The sequence below is a fragment of the Dermacentor variabilis genome, chromosome 4 (genome assembly GCF_050947875.1).
Source record: "Dermacentor variabilis isolate Ectoservices chromosome 4, ASM5094787v1, whole genome shotgun sequence".
NCBI lineage: Eukaryota > Metazoa > Arthropoda > Arachnida > Ixodida > Ixodidae > Dermacentor > Dermacentor variabilis.
In genome coordinates, this window is record NC_134571.1 from 133,666,748 (window position 1) to 133,685,107 (window position 18,360).

Genomic DNA, 18,360 nt, shown 5'->3' on the forward strand with positions numbered 1-18,360 from the left:
CGTCAGCATCCGAGTATTTGCAAATAATTTTCGTATTTCGAGTATTTGGGCATTTTCGTCTTCGCATTGCCCATGCACACAATTATTTGCAAATACTCCGAGACTACCGTTCATGTCACAACAAAATTATAACGCTACAGTTTTGGTGAATGCTATAATCAACACAAATTTTCCACTACTCTTGTGTTAGTTTTCTATACCAACATGTAACACAAGGCACGCAGCCAAGGGCAACGTTAATCTGCCTACTTGTAGGAAAGGATACGGCAAAAGATTATTTCAATCCTTTGATAGAAAGATTTGGAACTCCCTTCACGTCTAAATTAAACTTGTTTACAACTTTAAGTTCTCTTGTGAAGTACATATATTAAGTCAATCGTGTACCAACTAAATTTGCATTCGCAATGATAAGTCTACGTCCTTCGTATCCTATATTTAGCACGGTAATACTTTTATACAGGGCAAGTTCGTGGTTTCGAATGTGTACGGCACTTTGTAGTTTCTTTGTATGGTTGACATTGATTTGTTAGTGATTTCTATTGTTCCTTTATACGTATGCATCACTACACGCATTTGCAGAGATCTCGAATTGTATTGATTGTGGTTTCTATTTTGTATGTTTAAAAAAAGCTACGCTGTTATGTTTATGCACACCTATGTCATACCTCTACACTACACCTTGGTTATAAGCCTGTTTATATTAACTCGCGCATTAGACTGGATTGATAATAGGCCGTTCTAGGCCAGTGGTCCAAATATTTCTGTAAGCATTTATGCTGTGTTGTTTGACAATAAACTCCAACTTTAATTCGAAATTAAAAGAATGTTTACGCAGTTTCAGGTTCGTCGTCGGTAATTGTCATCTACCTCTTGTACACTTGCTTTCTTAGGCGTGCTGGTGCGCTACTTTCCTGTCTGGAGCGCTACGCCATGACCACCATCGTATACATTCGTGACGCTAAACTACCGGGTGCACAGTTTGAAAGGATCAGTCTACCGATGGATACTGTTACTGCTCGCTATGTTTTAGTTTTCTTCATTTAGTTTTTCTTTTACTTAGTTCATTTACTAAAATTCACGAATATTGATATTTCAGAAGTGAAGAAAGGTGGACCATTACTGAGCACAGATTACATTTTCTTTCTTCAACGACTATGTTTCCTGTAGGAACACGTATAGGCAAGCAAACTCTGCACGTTAAGAAAATATTAAAACGAATTATCACCTCCGCATATAATACAACACTGTTAAGTTGAACTTGTAGTCGGCACCTTGCTGTTCATCTATTGTACGCTGCCCAGTTATGACGCTTGGAGTGGCACATTTTAAACCAATGCAGCTTTGCAAGCGACGCCATTTTGTAGGTTTCTATGAATAAAGGGTAGCGACAGACCAAGAGCTATTACTAATTATCCCTAGTAAAAGGCATTCGCACTGAAGTTTGAACAACCAAACCGAGAAGCAAAGCACATATCGATACAGCCAGGCAAATAACTTTAATGAGGCAATGATAGCATCAAAAAAATTATGTTCGAGCATTTTTTTGCTTTTCAAATACATGCCCGTTTTAAATATAGTGTATGATGTACGATCTTGAGGTTGCGCAGGAAAGGCAGCGCTCATATCAAAGGCATGGTTGACATTTTGTTATACTGAAAATGTAGGCTACACAAGAACTGCGAATCAGAAGTCGGCGCGGTAGAGCCGTCATGGTAAGCAGCACTTCTTCCCCCAGGAACACTTCCCGTATTTGTTCTCAGCTCCATCACATGTCGCCTGGCAGTTGCCCCCTTTGTAGTAACACTTGCTCAGTTTATCTGCGTTGGGAAGAAATCAAGAAACAATTGGCCGGAGCTCACGACACAATTATGTAGCTAATACTGCTACGGCATCATAGCCAAATAAAAGAAATATAGTTATGGTTATTCTACACGTATTTGTTTCATCAGCACAGTGACGGTAGTGATGGGGATTATTAAGAAATAATAAGGATTCATAAGAAAAAAGAAATAAAGTAGTAAGCTCGTGGGGGCTGACTGTGACGAAGGAGAAACAGATGAGCATAAAACGGAATTCCGCCATCTTGCGATATCGGCAAAATGGCAGCCGTATTCTTTAAAATGATAGAACTTTTTTGATAAACAGTACCACATCGCCGCGAATCATCCATGCCGTAATAAATAATCTGCTGGAATAACTACAATCAATGGCTTCTTGCACAAAGTGGATGATTGCTCTCTGCTTTGAGATACAGCGCAGCATTTCTGGCAGAAACATTTTAGTCGATCAAAAACTCCTTTAAAATGTCTTTGTTGCTAGGCCAAATCGTATTATATGTACATGGCAGCTTTGTCTGAATATACAGGTGTGCCAACTAAGATACACTAAGATTTAAAAATATGCAAGTGCAACGTGGCTGGACCGGACCAAAATAATTTTTTCTTTGCTACGATATACTCAGAATATTTTTGTATTCCGCCTAGTTACATACTTAGTCTTAATAAATAATAAACTTCTCAAATATTATACTTAGAATAAATCTGACACGGAGAAAATTGCGAAGCAACATGAAAAAAATCGCTGACTCTGCGGTAGTCGGGAGTTGATGTAAGCATGAAATGACAACCGGCAAAGCAAATTGGTTGGAGATTATACTAGCCACTATCTTAAAATGGGGTGTGGTGCATTTTCTCAGCGCACACCCTACCACACCGCACCACACCATAGTGTGCACTGGTCCATATAGGGGCTTCCAAGCTAGAAGAAGAAAATTGGTTGAAACCGGCTGGACAGGCAGTGAAAGAGGCCAGGGAAGCAGAGCGAACTGCCCAGCTGGAAAAAGAAAAGTGCCTGGAGGAGGCGCCACGCAGCGTGGCGCCGTCTCTGGAGACGACGCATAACAACCCCGCGGATCTTAGGGACCACTGGCCTTCAGAAAAGCACAGGCAACCCTGTTTCAGCGCCGAAAGGTGAGAGTGAAGTTTATAGTGCCCTTAATCTGCCTTTTGAACGGCGCTATTGAATATGACACATAAAACTTCAGTGTGCTAGAAATTACTGCTTGAGTAATATTGTGAACAAACATTACAAAGAAGTGTAAAGCAATATTTCTTTAACATGTTTAGGCAGTAACTAGCGCATGCAATACGGTCCTGTACAGAGGGTTCGGGGCAAGAGACAACATTTTCTTAAGTTTTAACTGATTGCCCAGATGATCTGGCTCTTTTTTTTCTCACAACTAGTGCAGATGTTCTTGTCTGAGTGCCTAGAAAACGGCTCTGGCGTTTGGCTCAAGGTCACTTGAAGGTCGCCGACAATGGGAGCTAAAAGTATTTCATGCGCAAAACTTTCGATACAACTTTCTGTTGTTCAGTGCGTGCTGCATAAAAGTGTTTTTCCGTGCGTGAAAGAAGCCCGCGAATGGACGCAAAGTGCCTCGAGCGGCCAGTTCTGCGGCTACAATGATGACGACGGACCGTGACGGCATCCGGATGGCGCTAGGACAACGAATGCATGACGGTCATCGTATGAAAGAAGCATCATGTATGATAAGAATTGCGTGACGGTAACTGTATCATGAAATCTGTTTGACAATGACATGACGACGACGGCACGGTGAGAATTGGATTCTGAAGCTGGAGTGATGGTGATGGCACGAGCATGATGGTATGACAATGACGGGATTACAAAAGGTAGGTGGCCTCACCTATGTGAGAAGGAGGCGATTACAGCCATGGTATGACAGCGGCAGGAATATCACGATTTAATGACAGTAACAGTATTACAATAGAATTACCAGCAAGAAATGACTTGATGGTTTGAACAAAGTGGTATGACGACGTCGGAATGACGACAATGGGATTACAGTACTGAAGTGATTATCACGGTGAAAGGGAAGCGTGACGGCGATGGCTATATCACAAAGGTATAACGACGATGGTATGACGACGACGGCATGACGTGAGTCGGCTGTCGAAGTTACCATATAACAATGGAAAGATCGCGACGGGTTCTCGCTACGGTATGAAAACGAAAGTATGATGGCCAACTGACGACGATGCAGTGAGGATGATAGCACGACAGCGGCATGAAGACAATGGGAACACGATCAGTGTATGATCACAATCGTGTGACGACACTGTATCAGGAAATCTGCATGACAAAGACGGTATGATGACGACATACCGGGAGTCGGCTGTCGAAGTTACAATATGACGATGGAAACACCGTGGCGGTTGTTCGCTCGGTTAAGAGGTACGACGCTGAGGCACGCCAACGCTCAATGCAAGGACGGGCGCCTAAGAGCTGTGCTCGAATAGCTGAAATGACCGCAGTGCAACAGCCACGGCGCCATCACAATGATAATGCCATAACTTGCGTCCGAAGCTATTAATCAAGTTCGGTCGCTGGGTCGGTCTAGAATGCGTGACGACGACGGCTTGACGTGAATAAGATATCAATAACTTGGAAGGACGACAATGGAACGACCATGGCCGCATCACGACCAAGAGTACATAACCAATGGTTCAAGCAGGTAGATAACATAGGATACTGGATTGGCGTAGGAAGTTAGACAGATAGATAGAAGGATAGATAGATAGATAGATAGATAGATAGATAGATAGATAGATAGATAGATAGATAGATAGATAGATAGATAGATAGATAGATAGATAGATAGATAGATAGATAGATAGATTGGCTGAAGTAGGCAAAGAATGACATTCACAGTAATCGCCGCATTTTGATTAAATATCTGGATCTGTATATATATATATATATATATATATATATATATATATATATATATATAGCGAGAGAGAGGAGAGTATTCATTGAAGAAACGCAGAGAGATTGGCCTGAAGTAATATCAGCTAGCCTGTTACTCTGCTCTGGCAGGAGAGAAATAGAAGAAAAGGAGGGTGTCAGGATTGGGGGCTCCATCCCATCGCACGAAACCCGTTGTCAAAATTGAATGTCGGGCATGAATTAGAAGGTAGATGGCCCATGCCGTCGTCCAACTTATCCACGCTGAGGACGTTGATGAAGGGAAGGACTGCTTCTAATCGAGAACGAGGAATATGGGTTTATTTACAGTATCTACATCAGTCTACCATAACTGCGAGAGAAAGTACATCAGTTTAACATGACTGCTTGAGAGTGTGTCCTGAGCAGCCGCACAACAGCGGTGTATAAACACTCGGCGCTCAATTGATCCCAAGGTGACGGAAACGTTCAACCAGGCACCGTAGGCGAGACGACCTGGCACCGTAGGTGAGACGACCAGGCACCGTATAGGAGACTACCAGGCACAGTAGGGGCATTTTATACCCCGAGGTGACCCCCGCAGCGCGCGCGCCGGCTGCCCAATGTCTTGCGCCGTGGTCGGCGCGTGGGAAGGGGTCTCCGTCGACGTTCCCAAGGCAACTCCCCCACTCATAGCAAATCAGGTCCGCGGTGGCGGGTTCAGCACAAAGCCTGCTTCGTCAAACTCGTCTGCAGCGACGGAGAGTCGAGGACGCGCGTATTGTTCACACACAGTCGACTTAGGGACGCCGTGGCTAGAGATTTGCGGTGGCGTTCCAGGAAAGTTGCCGCCATTGTCGCAACTGGCCGGCAAAACTTGCACTTCAGCTGGCCCTTCTTAACAAGGAACAGAAGGAACGTTGATGAGGATAGGAAGTATATCATACGAAAATACAAGTGCACACATTTTGTCTAAAGGGTCTGTTTATAGTCATCACTACAGGCCAGTGTCAAAGTCACATCTGGACCATATAATGTCTTACAAAACGGTGCATAAATATGAGATGAGATAATAAATGGGGCGGAACCTCACCTCAAATGCAGCCCAATCATCTTTGTGCATCCAATGATTGAATATCCATTAGTCTCCTTGCAAGCACGAATGTCGCAGCCTATTACCCGTCGGTTAGCGAACTTGTTGAGACACTAAAAAAATTCATGAAATGTTAGCATTATTGCTCTTTCACTGCTCTTCTAAAAATGTTTCAGTCCAGTGGGCGCTAAATATTAGCCCCAGTGATATGCCACTGGGACTGTACAGTCACTTAGGTACCAACACCAACAGCATAGTTAAACGATATGGAGGAATCAGTTCTGAAACATGACAACGATGCTCGCTTTAGAAATCTTTAGGAAACATTTATCAAATCTTGAGGAAATTGAGAATTCTGTTGAGCTACGTAGTATAGCAAGGGCTGCGTGTCTAAATACCAGCGGCGGCAAAAACAGACCCCTCAGGGACCTACGCGCGACCTGTCTTAGTGAAATATTTGGCACCTTGTCTTTGCGAAAACGCAGTCTGGTGCGATTCTGTACTGCAGTCAGCAAACCTTAAAATGTCACGTCATGCTCAAAGGGCGAATGCAGTGATTTTTCAGAGTAAATAAAGAAAAGGATGCTTCCGACGAGAGACGCTAGTTTCAGAAAAAAGTTTATAACATTTTCGTTCTATCTTATTATGCGTTTTGTCAGCTTACCATTGAAACAAAAACAGCTGCTACTTTCACTAACCTCCTTGTAGCTCCAAAGAACGATGAACCTCGCTGCAGCTCTACCAGAATTATACAGTCGCACTTTCCTCGCGTCACCAAGAAAGGGTCGGGAGAATGGTAGTCGCTCTGTGCCTTGCAATGACATGCAACGCCGCTGCACTCCACTAAGAAAGAGATCCACGTTTCCTGAATAATTTCTCACGGGCAGAAATCTTTACCGGCGAATCTAAAATTTGGAATACTAGAAATTATCAAAATATAGATTATTCGCATTTCAGGTTTTAAGTAGGTTGGTATGGAGCTGGGGCTAACAGGGTGTAAAAAAAAGCAAACCCAAGGACACTTAAGCGCTTCTTATGATGTGCGAATGCTAAGTGAGTGTCCGATTCAACGCGGCTACGCGGTCCTTCGAGTTTCGCGCTTTCCATAGCGGTAAGTCCTACCCGAGCCAGCAAGCAGCAGCAGCAGCCTGGGGGGCCGGCGCGGCATGTTAAAGACGTGGCGACGCCCATCGGGCGACGGGTCGTGGCGATGCCATCTTCCCTCACGCAAAACCCGGCGCGCTGCTGAGGCAGCAGGTTCCCCTTTCGCCCGCTCAGCTCAGTCGAGGCGCGCTTGTGCAGCGGCGTAGAAGCCAATTCGAACTCCGTCGAATCACGCTTGTCACGTGGGGCACCGTCAACGGGAATCTACGTGCCGATTAGCTGCTGCTAAAGACGCCGCCGCCTTTTTCGCTCAATCCGCCATTTCACGCGTTGGCATCAATAAATTCCCCTCCAATACTTGGTCATTTTTTACGGGCTCCTTAAACTGTCATAATGAAGAGTAGCATAGCATATGAAAGGACCTTGTAGAAAATCTTTGTTGTGTTTTGCGCATTGTTTCAGACGCGCGGCATCTGAAACATTTATTGTGAAACATCTGAAACAATTATTCGACGTTGGGAAATGGGGCGCTCACACTACACAAAAGCACAGTCTCGCAGGCGCTACCGTGCGCGAATATTCAGTGTGAATGTTATAGAAAAGCAGATATTTTTTATTCGCATATGGACGCTGCAATACTATAGCTGTCATGGCGTTGGTAACGTGACGAAGTTGTTTAATAGTAGTTCACTTTCCTTATGTAATTTTACAAGAACGTGTGTGTGCGCTTCAATACCCGATTTGTTTGATTTAGCATAACGCCACTAGTGATTCACGTCGTGGATCGTATTTGATGCCACGAATATTGTTTTTATCATCATGTGGCTATGCTCTGATTGCAGCAGCATCGTAGCATACATGCCTAAAATTTGCCACTTGCCGCTAAAAGGCTGTTCGCGGGCCGCATCCGTCCCGTGGTTCGTACACTATGCATACCTCAAAGTCTGGGAGACATGACAAACAGTGGCGTGCCGGCTAAAACCTTGCTAAAAGGTCTACGTGGCTCGGATGTCAGAACAAAACAAGTCAGTGCGTTTGTTTATGTCATGTCTCCCCCCCCAAAAAAAACGAAGTAAGATTTACGCAGCCAATAGGCGCCATACTTACCGATTCGCACTCAAGTACACCCAACTAACTAGAGCTCACTGACGTTCGCGAAATTAACAAAAAGCTGGCCGAAGTCCAAAGACGCAGGCTTTCCTTCTAGCTATAGTTTAATGTAAAATGATGGTACTTCCACATGCCGGAAAGAGAGCCTGCGAATAATGTAAACTCCTTTCCAGAAATATATGTGCTCAAGAACACAAAGAAAGTTGTACGCGAGGTTGGTTCGGTATTTGAAAGCTCAAAACTGGCGAGAAAGCCTCGAGATCATGGCCTAATAATCAATTTCTATCCGTGATCCATTCAGTGGTAAATGGCTTAGCCGAGTGTGCCATCTGTCAGGCAATACATCAAGATGTGCCAGAATTTATGAGGTGGCTGGAAGTGTCCTTGAAGGCCGCTCTTAAACACCGCGAACGGCACAACAACGTGTTCCAATTCTAATTCCAGTTGTTTCGGCTGTATTCCACACTTTGGCGCCGCAAGAGAAACCCAGGTTCTTCAGTATGACCTGGAATTGGCTTTATTACGGAACCTTAAGCTCCCTGAAGTGTAAAAAAATTGAAGCTAAATTCTGGGGTTCTACTCGACAAATCCAGTATATGATTACGAGGCATGCTGAAGTGGGGGACTCCACAATGATTTCAACCACCTGGGGTTCATTACCCTGCGCCGAATGCACGGTACGTGGGCGTTTTTGCCTTTCTCCCACATCGAAATGCGGCCACGCAAGCCGGGATTTGGTCCCGCTCCCTAGGGTTTACCAGTGCACCGCCAAAGCCACTACGGCACCGAAATATGATAAAGGAAGACAAAATGCATGTCTACCATGGGTAAAAAAAAACTGCGACAAAGGTAATCAAACTGACACTCTAGATATTCTGGCCACGGATATGGTTTTAGTCTCAAAAGGACTCTCGGATAATAGAGCAAAGTTTTATGACGTGTCTTCTTTAGTTCAGATTGCCGTTTAGGTAGGAATATTGTAGACTGTATGGTACATCCGGGAACGTGACTGTGCGTTCACAAAAGAAGTCCACTGTTGAACTGCTCGGAAGAGAGAACTTTTCAGGCAATTCTGAATGGCAAAAAATAAAATTCCGAACAACCACTATTGTGCGTTCAGCCCTTCAGTATATTAAAGTGCTTCATCGTAAATTGATTTTATGGATGGTTTAGCAAAAATAAAATATAAGAAAACGGGAATGCTGAATCAGTACGTGTTTTGTGCTGCGAAGAAGAGAAATAGAAAGGTGTGGGGGTGAGAGAAACGAATAAAATGTAGCCGAAAAAATAATAGTGAAAAACGAACGTCGTGTCTGTAGCAGTATTGTGTCCTTGAGGTTTTTTTTCAGTTTTTCTTTCTACCTTGGAAGGTTACAAGAGATATTGAACATTAACTGATGTAATTCAACCTATAAGCTAAGCTCCCCAATTGAGGCTGTCCTGTGTATTCCGAATGAATTATATGATGGCAGCTTTCACAATCATTTATCACTTAAACACACCTTCGGCACCGTCAGCTTTTTATCTTTGTTTGGTAACATAACGGTTATCAATTAGACCCCAGTGACATGTTTTAGCAGAAGCACTATTTGCTCATTCCACAGTTTTTAATTAAGCTTATTTACGCATAACATCGCTTACTATATTTCAGTCTGCAATCCGTAATGCTCTGCCTATATTTCAAAGTTAAACACCGATCATTCTCCAGCCCCTCATTCTTTACATGAATGCTTGGTTCTTTTCATAGCGCCCATAAATTTTTGTGCACTAGTTGTGTTTACATAGAATTTCATACAAGATGTACTATTCATCTCAAACATTCTTAGCTGCCGTGCAAAATTTGGCAGAGCCTGGTAAATGCGATAATACATTCCTAACAGCCCACATGCCCGATTCCAGGCTGTAATGAGTGACACGGTTAGGGGATTCTCATGCCGCCCAATGTTACCGCACCAGCGATAAAATCTTTAGGACAACTCGCACGTATAATATGACCTGTATATTGCAAGATATATAATAGGCTTAAACAATTATGTGTTAGCTGTGTCCTCGTTTCTCACGAAATCAATAGCGAATATTTTAAAATTCCAGCCCGAGTTCACACAGAATCCCTCCCCAAAATAATTTCTAGCTAAGTACAGGCGTGGGCTTTGTGCCCACAAGAAGTGGCTACACTAAAAGTACAACCATAGAGGCGAACAGAGTCGGCGATTGCCGAAATGTGATTCTGCGGGTCAAGCGCATTGTCTTTTATACATGAGTCATCCAAGGTTCAAGAGTAATCGCTGGTGCCTACGTGTCTTCCAGCAATTACTACAGAAGTGGCGTCGCGCTTACGATTAGATCACGCAAGAGGTCGTGACAACAGACAACGGATAGAGCCAACGATAACATATCCAGAAGCTTCCGATACACGCAGGCGCGTCCTGTGCTGGGGGATGATGTTTAACGTCTGTTAGCCGGATAATAGCGGTCTCCAGAGAAAAATAAAGCAGACGTGCCCATATCATTGACTTTACAATATTTGCTACAAATATGATTATACTCATTAAAAATAAATAAGGAGCGTTCGCATTTACCGTTTAGAGCCAAAGGGATGAAAAAGGACATCGTAAGTCTAGTAAATAGAACAATATTCACGGTTCTTACCTATTTTGCAGCAGGTTCTAAAGCCAGTGCAACCAGCATAGGGCAGATAAAGCTTCTTTCGGCAGTTTGTGTGATACACGCACCCATAACCTTTTTGGTCACACACTGACGGTTTCTGCGCTGGAAATAATTTAATTACAGAGAGGGTTACTCTGAAGAATCATGTAATTTTACTGTGCACTGTTTCAGCGGGATGGTACAGTGCCTGCGCATAATGAGTATAGCAGTGGAGCAGTACAGCGACACACCATATTCTTGAAGTCGCGTTAATTCGAGACGTGTAGAGGTGATTCTGGGACTTTCGTTGCTGGGACTGTGTGCCGCATACTTCGATAACGTTCCACTTGGCTAAGGCACTCGGTGGCCACGAGGCATGTTGGCAACTCTATGACGTCGACGCGGTGGCGATGGAATGAGGAAGTAATAATATCGATTCAACACAATAGCCTATAAAAATATGGCATGATGACAATAACAGGTCGATTCCTACATTATGATGACGGTATAATGACGACAACGCGACGTCAACATCATGAGGACAATAAGATGACGACGAATATATGACGACAGTGGCGTGACGACAACTGTATGAAGCCAACGGGATGAAGAAGTAGGAATGACGATGACGGCGCAACCAAGAAGTCATGACGACGGTTCTATCATTACAGATGCATGCTAGCGTATTTGTGAGGATGACGCAATGACGACCATCTATTGACAATAGTGGCATAATAACGTATCAATGAATATGGCATGATTCCGATAGAAAGATGAACAAGGAATGGCGTCGATGGATTGACGACAATGATATGACGACGACGGCATGACGATTATGGCATGACGACAACGGTATGACGACGGTAGCAGACAAGATTCAGGTGTCCAAGTTACAATGATGACCATGGAATCACTGCGACGGCATCCTGACAATGGTACACAACGAATAATTAATGACGGTGTGACCATGATGCATTGGCGTTGATAGCATGACAACGGCATGAGGACATTCGCGAAACGACGAGTGTATGATGGAAATGGCGCTACAATGACTGTGTGGCGACGTTGACGTCAAGACAATGGCATGACGGGAATCGGATGACGACACTAGAGTAGTGATGATTGCCCGGCTATAACCGCTATACAACGACGGTCTGGCACTGAATGTGTGATGGCTACTTTCTGACGATGAAGACATGACAAGGGCGGATTATCACGGTAGAATGATTACGGTGTGATTACAAAACAATGACGAAGAATGACGTCTGCTGAATGATGAAAGCGGTAGACGACAACGCCAGCACAACAATGAGATGACGTTACCGAATTAATAAGAAAGATACAGCTACAGCATGATGACGATGGCTGACAGCGACTGTGGGACGACAATGGCATGAGGAAGACCTCATGACGAAAGTCGGAAGACAAAGCTAGAATGACGACGATCCAACCACCACGACAGCATCAAGAGCCTGAACAATACCTATGGTCAGATCCAACTCAAGCCTGCAGTGAAAGAAGCCCCGCCCACGCCCTCGTAAACGCCAGCCGCTGTTCCTCCGTGAGGTCGCAAAAAGTTCGTATTTAAAGCTTTCCCTGTTATCTAAATAAGGCATTAACCACAAAAATAAAATTACAAGCGCGTAATTTAATTTTGAACGTTTTCGTTAATATATTATAGTGGAATGGTGAAAGCATAATTCTTTATTGAACTGAAATAAAATGCTTGCTTTGCTGCAACTACTTATTGTCAGGTTTGACTTCAGTTGACAGGGAAGTTTCATGAGTAAAATGGGGCCAGTAGTGAAATTAACAGTACCGCGTACTTTTGAAGAGGGAAATACTCAGACTCCATACTTTGTCCATGCCTGTTTCCCACCTCGTCGCTTCCGCCGATGAAATGCTCTTGAAGAACCGCAGACGCTCCGGAGTTATCAAGTACGACGGCATTTTGAAATGGCCGCATGACGACGACTTTGTTTGCTTCCGTCATTGGCTGGCCAAGTAACTACCCCGCGTGGTCCGTGTGCCTTGGTTGCCAACTGCTGTTTCTTTTAAGTTGTATCCTACGAAGGTAGCCCAAGCTATTACACAACTTGGACCACTAGGTCGGAGTAGAAGGCTTGACGACGACAGGATGACGAGAATCATATTGCGAAGCGTGAATGACGACATTTGAACGACCAAGGTTTCATCACAATGGCGATGCAACAACGAATGCTTGACTGATGTATGACGACTATGGCGTCATGACGACGGCAGAGGAATGTCGGAGCCACCGCGGTGGCTCAGTGGCTATTGTATCGAAATGCTGAACACGTGGTCGCGGAATCAAATTCCGGCCGTGGCTGCCACTGAAGGCCTCGTGAGGGCCTTTAATCGTAATATGAATAAAGAAACATGCCAAGGAAAGAGCTAGACAGCACGATCGAAAACTTTCAAGTAGTATTTTGATTGAAGGAACATAATTTATACCAGCCTTACAAGCGCAACCTGGTAGTGCGAGTGCAAATAAACCAAGACATAATCTTAACAAACCTAACATAGGCCGACTGGCCGTTTGTATCAGTCGATCCGATGACGCGTGCTACATAGATATACAATTTATTTTTTGTCAACAAATGGGCGATAGACACACGAAAGTGTCTCCGATCTTTTTAATAAAAATTGCCTGCATAAGTCTTTGTCTAATTTGCCTCCACAGTCTCTTTATTTATATTTATTTATTTATTTATTTATTTACACAATACTGCAGGCCATTAATTTGTCCCTAGCAGGAGGGGCTACAAAGGATACATACAATGAAACGAAGATCAACAACAAGAAAAATCAACAGAACACGAAGACCGTAGCAATGTTCAACCGTCTAAGTTTACAATATGAGACTCGAGCACCTTCATAAAGGCGGCCGATTCAAAAATCTGTCAAGGCGAAGAATTCCATTTGGACACTGTTCGGGGGGAAAAGTTTACTTGTGTGCGTTGGTTCTAGCGGAAATTGGCGATAAAGAGTATTCTTGGCTGTGTCTAGTTGTCCTTGTAGGTAAAGGTTTTATGCAATTGGGAAGGATTAATTAAGTTTTTCCTGCAAGACTGTTGTGAAGAAAGCCAAGACGATTAATTTTCCGGCAAGCCTCGAGAGTCGGTACATTGTACTTCTGCATCAGTTGGGATGGCGAATCGTGCCTTCTGTATATAAAAAAAATTCTTATTGCCTTTCTTTGGACTCTTTCGAGTTGCATAACATCCTTCTTATAATGCGGATCCCAAACCTCAGCAGGATACTCTAGTTTTGACCGAATAATGCATTGTAAGCTAACATATTGGTACTAACTGGACCGTGTTTAAGTTTTCTTTTGAGGAACCACAGCTTCCGCAGGGCTCATGAAGAAATGTCCAATATATGCTCCGACCAAGCAAGCTTATTAGTTAGAGTCATGCCTAAGTACTTACATTGGGAAACTTCTAATACAGGCTGGTTATGGAGCTGGTAAGAAGAAGAACTAGGACATTTTTTTGAGACACGTAAAGGTACAGTTTTCTCCGAATGCAGCACCATACCCCAACGCATACACTAATCATCGATTGCCAAAGAGTTCTTGCAACAAGAAATGACCATTTTTGGATGATATTTCCTTAAAAACAGCACAATCATCAGCAAACATACTTATAGATACATCATGAGGCACTACCTCCACCAAATCATTAAAATAAAGAAGAAACAGAAGCGGACACCGCACCAGACGGACAATGATCAATTTCCACAAACTGCTTTCTATCAACTAGGTACGAGGCAATCCACTGAACAACGCACGAAGGTAGCCCTATACACTCTAATTTATACAATAATTTTTCATGAGAGACAATATTGAAGGCTTGCGATAAGTATAAAAACAGAATGTCAATTTGACCAGACTGGTCTAGTACACTCGATATCTCGTGTACCGTCGAAATAAGCTGTGTGGTTGTAGATAGACCCTTTCGAAAACCGTGCTGATGGGGAGAAAAAATATAGTTTTTAGTAACGAATTCCTGAATGAAACACACGACTATGTGCTCCAAAACCTTCCAACAACTACTAGTAACAGAAACAGGACGCTAATTTTTAGGACGCAGCCGGTCACCGGCTTTATGGACAGGTGCCCCACGGGCTATACGCCAGTCAGCTGGTACGACACCAGAAGTTATTGAAAAGTCAGAAATTGTGGTCAGAAAATTTAGATTTGTTGAGCGTAATGCCTTAAAAATGCATTTGACAGTCCGTCAGGGCCAGTGGATTTCTTATTATCTAGCCTCAATAGCATCGCAAGAACCCCCTCACTAGTTATATTCAACTCATTTTCTAATACAGCAGAAACATTCGGCCGGTTATATTCGTCACGTGTTGAAAAAACAGATTGAAAGTACTGATTAAACGTGTCTGTAATTGAAGTTGGGTCATCCAGAATTTTATCATCAACCTTGAGTTTCTGAATGTCCTTTTTATTTTGACTGAACTAGCGTCAGAACTTTTTGGCATCACTTTAATGAAGTCGGCAATAGTGTTGCAAAAAAAGTTTCTTGTTGCTTGTTTTACTTTACGTTGCAGGCCATGCTTTAGCTCCATAAATTGTGAAGTGAAAGTTTTGTGCTTCTTTCTCAGGCGCTTAATTTGTCTTTTGGTTTGTATTATCTCCCGACTCATCAAGGGGTTTTTACCGCGTTATTGCACTCTATTTAACGGTATGAAATTTTGGAGGCAGAACGTAACTGCAGAATAAAACTGTTGCCACAAACATTCAATGTTGTTGGTGCTAACGACAAGATGATCTTCTAAATAATCGATTACTGCTATGTCATCGGCTCTATTATGGTCTTTTACTGTGGCTGGATGATTTTTTTTCTTTTGCATCTCCGTATATCTAGTCCAGCAGAAATATTTCAGGTTATGGTCAGAAATTCCAGGTTCAACCTGTACGGTTCCCGAGCTAAAGTTTACAGAAATAACTTTTCTTCACAAAATACGAGTGTCCTTATACAATTCTCTGCAACCAATACTACGGCAGTGATGTATTAAGTGGTGGCATGCCGAATTGGACAGGGAGAGATCGTGTTCCCAGAGTTCATGTACCTGCCACAGACCACTGTTAAAACCACCACAAAAAGCAAAGGGGAAAATTTAGTTCGTTGTTGCCATATTAAATTGTAGAATTGGGAGTGAGAATAAACGATGAATACATCTTCGCAGTGCAGTTTGCAGAAAACATTTCTGTTGAGGAGCGCTGGGACTAATTGCAGCAAATGATCAAGAGTCAGCCGAGAAAGTGCAGCAGTAACGTTAAATATTATTATGCAGAGAACAAAACTAATGTTTACTAAACTGGTACGTGAACAAGAATTCATAAATGGCTATGAGCCTCTAGATCTAGTGCACGAGTGCGTTTCTGTAGATCTAATACCCACAGGACACCCGATTCATGAGAAGAAAGTTTATAGAATAAAAAGTGACAACAGACTTCCGCTATCATGCAGAATCTCAAACGAATTTCCATGGAAGGTATTTCTTTCGAGCTGTTGCAATAAGAATTTCACTGGCCTGTTACTGAATCACGTTTAAAGCGTTGCCGTATATCAAGATTCCATGGGAAGCCCTGATACGTGTGACGCGTTCGACACTGGATAACAATTTTTTTAGAAAGACAGTAATTGGTGCACAATAATTTTACTTCGCCAGAACATTGACCATAGCGCCCCCCTTTTCTTGGGGAGTTCCGTTTACTGTCCTGCTCGGGCAGCGGCTTAAAGTTTTTTTCTGTTTCGTGAAACGCAGCTAAAACGCTCCGGGTCACATCAATACGGAATTTACTCAAAATTGTCTATTTCTTTCATATTTTTCGAGAATGTTCAGCTAAGCATATTTGCTAGCTTATTTGTGATTTAGTGATTTGTGACTAATTTATGTTAGCAATGCGTTCAATGGGGTGGTTGGTTCATCTTTAGAATAAAAACAGCAACTAAAGTATCGGCTATACCCCTTTACTCACTGATCCAGGCCGCTCCCTTCTAGGCCTTTAATGGTTCGCCTAACGTTTTTCGTTCCATGGTTTTTTGCGTGGCTCGTGCTTCTTTATTAACATCCTAGTTTCTGCCCCATGTGTTTGCACAGGTAGAATACAATATTTGTGCGCTATTCTTTTCAACGACAGTGGTAACCTTCCAGTCAGAATCTTTTAATGCCGAAAAAAATGGTCTGTGTGAAGAAAATAATTTCATCACTTTTATATTGCTACGGGGATGTTAGGAGTATATAAAGACTGCACTTACAATATATATACAGGAAGAGTCAGCGTAGACAAGATGGCTGACCACCAACAACACGCAGCAGCCAGCGTCTCCGATCTTCTTCCTTTCTCTTCCTTCATCCTTCCATAACAATATCACTTGCTTACCTCTAGCTAATTGCGTCAGCAGAGGTTTCCGACGCGGAGCAAATGCTTTTCTCTCACATAATTTCTTTTCGTTGTGTTTAATCATCGTGAAGGTGACGGAGAAATCTTACTGTGAAAACACGCAATACATATCTGTCCAGAGATCTGTCTACTCAAACAAACAAAAAAATAAATATTTGCTCATATATTTAGAAGTTACATACTTACCAATAATGACCGAAACTATGCAAGAGGCTGCTAATGCCGCTCTGTAAAAATAGTGGTTGGGCAGATCTTGCTTCATCTCGAAACTCTCGTGAATAACATTAGGCAATTTTTTAATTCGCAACGAGAATGCGCGAGCGGTTTTTATCCTCTTCGCAGCCAACACTTCACGCCCTTGTAACGTATTAGATTGCCATAACAATGCACGCAAACCACCTGGTGTGCTGAATATTGCCTTTCGGTGTCTACGCAGCTGGCAGTAGTCACCGTTTTAGGATGGTACCGTGTTTTCATCCTGGTACTGACGTGTTCGTTTGTTCATGGATGCGTTTAGGAACATTTGTATTCTGCAACATCAAAGCATTTTCGGGCATGATTCAAAAAGTGCATACGTATGTATTATAAACATCTCTATGATACTGTTGCGCATGCCTGTTTAAGTCAGAAGTTGAAAGTTAGCATAGTTAACCAGCACATGAGCATTGACTTTTTATTACCAGATCATAAATATAGGCATAGGACAGCAGCCCGCCACATAAAAGAATTACGTGCAACAAACAACAGATCATTGCTGTAATATTTAGGTGTTGTTTACAACTTTCCATGGAGCTGACATTTCAAGTGTGTGCTACCACAACGCTAAATGTCTCACTACAGCAATCGCCTATTGAAAAACGAAACAATGTAAAGGATTGTTCTTGAAATTCAAAAAGTAATAGCGCAATATTAAAGATCCTTATATGAACTCAGGATGCATGCGTTAGCTGCCAGTAAAGCCTACAAACCCTTAGTCAACATGATGTCTAAAAGATAATGTGTAAAAGTGCATTGTACTTCTCGTGGTCAAACACATCAATTCGTGCACATGTTCATACACGCTCGCTGGCTGTATTTAGCACATGTGCTAATATTTTGCGAATGCTTCACTGAAAATAAATAAATTATAGCAGCATCTTGAACCCCACAGAAGACGTCCTACATGTTAAAGCGTTTTCCTGACTAATAAAAAAGCCTTCCAAAGGCAACCTGA

General features: G+C 42.8%; 1 long non-coding RNA gene across 1 annotated transcript; it reads right to left on the reverse strand.

Moving 5' to 3' along the window:
* Positions 1–1,370: 1,370 nt before the first annotated feature.
* Positions 1,371–17,454, reverse strand: LOC142577950 (uncharacterized). Its single transcript, XR_012827109.1, has 3 exons — positions 17,334–17,454; positions 10,703–10,822; positions 1,371–1,817 (listed from the first exon to the last, which is right to left on the reverse strand). It is a non-coding gene; the product is annotated as an uncharacterized LOC142577950 (long non-coding RNA).
* Positions 17,455–18,360: the final 906 nt, after the last annotated feature.